Here is a 6,000-nt window from a genome sequence, read left to right as displayed (position 1 = left end):
TACAGGATTATTAACACTTCAGGTCAAGTTAGCTCACAGCAGTCATACATTGTATTATGTAATGTTGATGGTCCAATTTGGCAATATACACTTCAGTAAATAGAGCAGATTATGAATGGTATCTGATATTATTTGTCTTTTTTTAATGGTATCTTCTGATAATAACTGAAGTGTAAGCACATAAAAGCACTCATTGAAAGCAGTGGAGTGCACAGATGGAGGACGAGATCATGGAACACTGGCGAAGACAAAAGTGCCTTTGTAACATATCTTGTAATAATGACCACAACCAGACTGAAAGAAAAGATTTTGTTCCTTGTGTGTACAGGAGTCCAAGGTCAATTATTCATAAACATGGTATTAGTTTCCATTGCTATGCCAGTGACACACAGATGAATCAGATGGCAGACACCAGCGTAATAATTCTGAGGAATATGTAAGATTAGACGCTTGATGCTGCATATTTCTATCGAGACAGAAGTACTCTGGCTACGGCCCCAGGCAGCTAGCGGTACACTTTCTGATTATGCAGTAACTCTTATCGTTACATCATGTGAAGCCGTGAAAGACCTTGGTGTGGATGCCAGTCTCTTATTTGGATAACATTACTAGGAGAGCCTATTTCCATTTCAGAAACATTGCCAAACTAAGAAATATAATTATATTCAATTTATTGCTATATCATTTTTAACACTAGACATTGTCGCATGCAGCTTTACAGCAATGCCAATGTAGATTTAGATCTCTAATGAGCAAGCAGAAAGGAAAACTCTCTGAGGTGACATGAGGAAAAAAATATAGATAAAAACCCGACTCAAAAGGGATTACAGCCTCTTCTAGGTGGCACAGGATGAAGGGATTATAAAGCTTTACAGTATACAAAAGAAAAGGCAAACAGTACTGTGTGATGATGTTCAGTATGAGTATATTGTGACAATTACTGGAAACAACACAGGATAATTTTTATGATTACAATAACAGCTATTAGAAAATCTAATCTACAAGTATACAGATGAGATTATCCACTGATGTATGGGTGTGTCTTGAGCATAAACTGTTTTTCTGGAAGTAGAAGTCTTTAGAATATTCATGTGGGAGCATCAACATGGTCACAAGTGCAGAAGTTCCAAGCTGAAGAAATATAAGGATGAATCAGAGCTAGAGGAGCCACAGCAGTAGTGCTGGATCTGGCACTGGCATCACATCTTTCAGCATGAGTGCACGTACAGCGCAACAGACAGACAGAGAGAGATCTGATTATTATGTGCTCACTACTGTGGTTTAAAAGAGTGTACTTTGTGATCAGAGTCCAAGTGGGGGCTCCAGCAGGTCTAGCTATGATGGCGAAACTAAGCGGGGGCGCCACAAACTGGGCGGCCGTGGATCAGGTGGTAGAGCGGGTTGTCTACTAACCCTAGGGTTGGTGGTTCGATTCCTGGCCCACATGACTCCACATGCCGAAGTGTCCTTGGGCAAGACACTGAACCCCAAGTTGCTCCTGATTGCAAGCTAGCGCCTTGCATGGCAGCTCTGCGACCATTGTGAGTGTGTGTGAATATAAAGCGCTTTGTAGAACTGCTAGGTTAAAACAGCACTATATAATTGCAGACCATTTACCACTTACAATTTACAAGGTAACACAGGCTCCCTGGGACATAAAGCATCCCATCAACCACTGTCAAGCAAACATGGTGGATGATTATAGACCAAAAGCCTTCTTGGTTCTGTGACTCTTTGGTTCTACTAAAGGACACAGCCGAGTTCTGCACTAACTGGACACCTACTGGAACAATACTCCAACCTAATAAATGCATGAACTAGTTTTTCTGCGTCATTACACCACTCTAAAATGAGCACCACTGGTATTTTGTATTAATATTTGCTGTAGTTTGAAGTGGTTTATTAGATGCATACTGTCCCCATAAATACCTAGTCCTTCTCTGAAGACCCTAAAGCTTCTCTGTTTCTACCTACCAGTGGTGGTTCACTTAAAAAGTGTTGCTAGCTGTCAGACATATGCTAATGTTCCATGATTTCCTTGCCTTTCTAGATGTTGTGCAATCATTCCACTTTCAGAGACTTATTAATGCAGCTAGTGGTCAGAAATGGGAACTGTGACAAGTACTATTAGAGGTCCATTGGGGAAGGAATCACGCTGCTCTATACTCAGGGAAGGAGCAGCGGATAGACAGTTAATGACAGGGTTGCCTGATTGGGCTAGTTTAAAAAATACTCTGTGGCCACCAAGATCTTGTTTTAAGATAAGATAAGATAAGATAACATTTACTGATCCCACACTGGGGAAATTCCCTCATGACCACAGCTCAATTACACAAAAAACATATAGGAAAGAATACACATTAAATAGGAATAGAATTGAAATAAATTATATATATATATATATATATATATATATACACACACACACACACACACACACATATACAATAGGTATAGAAAAATAAGAATTAGAGTAGTAAAAAATAATCATAATAATAATGGTAATATCTACATTATAGACACCTCAATGTATGTACAGATAAATACAAATTTGAATATATACAACAAATAATAATAATGTGTGGGTTGATGATGCAAAAAAACAGCTAGTAGTGCTACATTATGTTGTTGTTGCATTAAAGAGTCTGACTGCTGTAGGGATGAAGGACCTGCAGTAGCGCTCTTTCGTGCACTGAGGGTGCAGCAGTCTGCTGCTGAAGGAGCTGCTCAGGGACCCCACTGTCTCATAGAGGTGGTGAGAGGAATTGCCCATGATAGACACCAGCTTAGCTAACATCCTCCTCTCCCCCCACCACCTCTATGCTGTCAGGGGGGTAGACCAGGACAGAGCTAGCCCTCTTAACCAGTCTGTTGAGACGTTTCCTGTCCCTCTCTGTGCACCCAACTCCCCAGGAAACTACTGCATAGAAGATGGCAGATGCTACCACAGTGTCATAGAAAGATTTAAGCAGGGTCCTGCACACACCAAAAGACCTCAGTCTCCTCAGCAGGTGGAGACGACTTTGGCCCTTTTTGTACAAGACATCTGTGTTTGTGGACCAGTCCAGTTTATTGTTGAGGTGAACACACAGGAATTTATATGTCTCCACCCTCTCGATATCAACACTCTGGATGCTCACTGGCGTAGACCGGGTCGGCCTCCTTCGGACGTCGACTACCATCTCCTTTGTCTTGCTAGTGTTGAGGCGGAGGTGGTTTAATTCACACCAGTTGACAAACTCAGTGATTACCTCCCGGAATTCCTGATTGTTCTCTTCTGATACTTGTCCAACGATGACCGTATCATCAGAGAACTTCTGCATGTGGCAGCTGTTAGTGTTATGCCTGAAGTCCGCTGTGTACAGGGTGAAGAGAAATGGAGCGAGCACTGTACCCTGCGGTGCTCCCGTGCTGCTGACCACCACATCAGACATACAGTCCTGGAGGCTCAGACTTTTATAGCAAATCATCGGAATTAAATCTACTGAATTTCCCCAAATTGTGCGGCAAACTGTGCAGGCAAAAAGTGCATGTGGCGTGTCTATGATGTACAGAACCATTTCTATTTTAAGATATATTGCAAAGATTGAGAAAGGGAAAAGGGGATTATGAACTGGATATTGTCCATCAATCAAAACACGTGAAATACCTGTTTGCCCACACAGAAGCAGAAAAATAAAAATGTCTCCCTTTACCATTTCCAGAATTCTGGGGCTGGCTTCAGGTTTTTAAGTGGTTTTTGAGATGTAGCTGGGCAGGAAATTTTGCTGAAACCTGTAAAGACTGGTTAATGATATTACCTTGAACATATCTGAAAACATGTACATCTAAAACCAATCAAAACAAGCTGCTAGACTGCATGCTGGATGACGGGATAGTCTTGATGAGTCAAGTGTGATAGCCTCTCAACCTAATTTTGCTTGATGCTATGTTGTTATTAATGTCATCCTGCCCTACCAGGTTATATGGTCATAAACTGCTGCTCCCTACAAAATAAAGTGTTGATATACTTTAATTTTCTTGCCTAGTTTCAAGATACAGTGCTGTGAAAAAGTATTTTCCTGATTTCTTGTTTTTGTATATATCTCATACTAAATTGTTTCACAAAATCTAAGCTATAAACAAAGGCAACCTGAGTAAACACAAAATACAGTTTTTAAATGATAATATTATTTAATTGACAGGGCAATGCTAACTGGGCCTGTGTGAAAATGTATTTGCCTCCATAGTAACTAATTCCCCACATCTATGAAACTGCATTCATAATGGGGTTCAGCTGGACTAGACACAACCAGGCCTGATTACTGCAAACGCTGTTCAATCCAGTCAACACGTTGGTTAAAAGGTCTTACCCAGTAACACACTATGGCAAAATTGAAAGAAATTCCAGAAATGATGAGGAAGAAGGTGATTCAAATACATCAGTATGGGAAGGGTTACAAGGCTATTTCAAAGGCTCTCTGACTCCAAATAACCACTGTGAGAGACATTATCTCCAAATGGAAAAACAGTAGTGAACCTTCCCAGAAGTGGCCGACCTTCCAAAATTCCTCCAAGAGCACAGTGATGACTCATCCAGCAAGACACAAAAGAGCCAAGGACAACATCAAAGGACCTACAGGCCTCCCTTGCATCAAAAAAGGTCACTTTTCATGACTCCACTATGAGAAAGACACTGGGCAAAAATGGCATCCATGGAAGAGTGACAAAGCAAAAAAACACTGCTAACCCAGAAGAACAGTAAGGCTCTTCTGAATTTTGACAAAACACACCTGGATGATCCTCAAACCTTTTGTTCTCTGGACTGATAAGTCGAAAGTGGAACTGTTTGGAAGACAGGGGGCCCAAACACAGAATTCCACAAAAAGAACATCATACCTACAGTCAAGCATGGTGGTGGCAGTGTGACAGTGTGGGGATGCTTTGCTGCTTCACAGCCAGAGCTACTTGCAATAATTGAGGGAAACATGAATTCTGCTCTCTACCAGATAATCCTAAAGGAGATTGTCCGGTCTTCAGTCCATAAATTGAAACTCAATCTCATTGTTGTATTAAAAACTGCTAAAGGGTCTGTTTAGTGTACGAGTCACTTATTGTTACAGAAGGTATCCCGTGAATGAGTCGAGACTCCGTTGAATGAATTCATAGTTTTGTTGTTCAATACGCCTGCTCTTTACTCTCCAAGAAGTATTTATAAGAGCAGTGACTTATGTTTGTTCAACAAGCCTGTTTCATTGCTACAGTAAAACAACCACAGTGCCTGTGTGTGCTATTCTCCTAAGTGCCAGTGGTTACACTTTTGATGTATTTCTTCCATGCGTGTATGTGTGTGGTGCTTAGTGTTGGATTCTATGAACAGTGGAATGATGATTAATTAACACAAAAATGCAAAATCCCTATTTTGTTTCCATTTTCAAATGAAATGTAGAAGTCATATTTATTAGATGAAGTATTAAATATGTATCTTTAATATCACAGTTCAATACCAACATAGTTTTCTTTCTTCTTTTTTTACCCACTTCACATGCTTTAAATGTATTATTATTATTATTATTATTATTATTATTATCTTTTTTTTCCTTTTTACTGTGTGGAAGATGGTAATTTAGAATTATATCTGAATGAATCTGAATTGCAGGAGTATTGGTTAAAATAAACATATGGCGCCATGAGTGACAGGTTTCAGGGTAAAATAAAGAGTGTTATGTAATGTGCAGTATTGTTCCAAGTACAATATGTGTGCTTGGTAGAATGCTCAAAGCTGAACATTTGTTCCACCAATGCAAAGCCAGAAGTGACAAGAAGTGACAAGAAGTGACAAGGATCAGACGCAATTCTCTTAGAGATCAGGATGAATGTAGGATGTGAAGATGTGCATTGATTGAGCCATGAGGTGCTAACTTCCTGGACAAGGAGCTGTGACATATTCTGACAGGGAGCACTTCAGTGATGCACAGTGTAGAGTTCACACCTTACCCACCTGATCACATGTGATAATGA

Source organism: Ictalurus furcatus, chromosome 11, assembly GCF_023375685.1.
Source record: "Ictalurus furcatus strain D&B chromosome 11, Billie_1.0, whole genome shotgun sequence".
Lineage (NCBI taxonomy): Eukaryota > Metazoa > Chordata > Actinopteri > Siluriformes > Ictaluridae > Ictalurus > Ictalurus furcatus.
The sequence above is the reverse complement of the archived record's forward strand: the minus strand, read 5'-3'. Positions refer to the sequence as shown.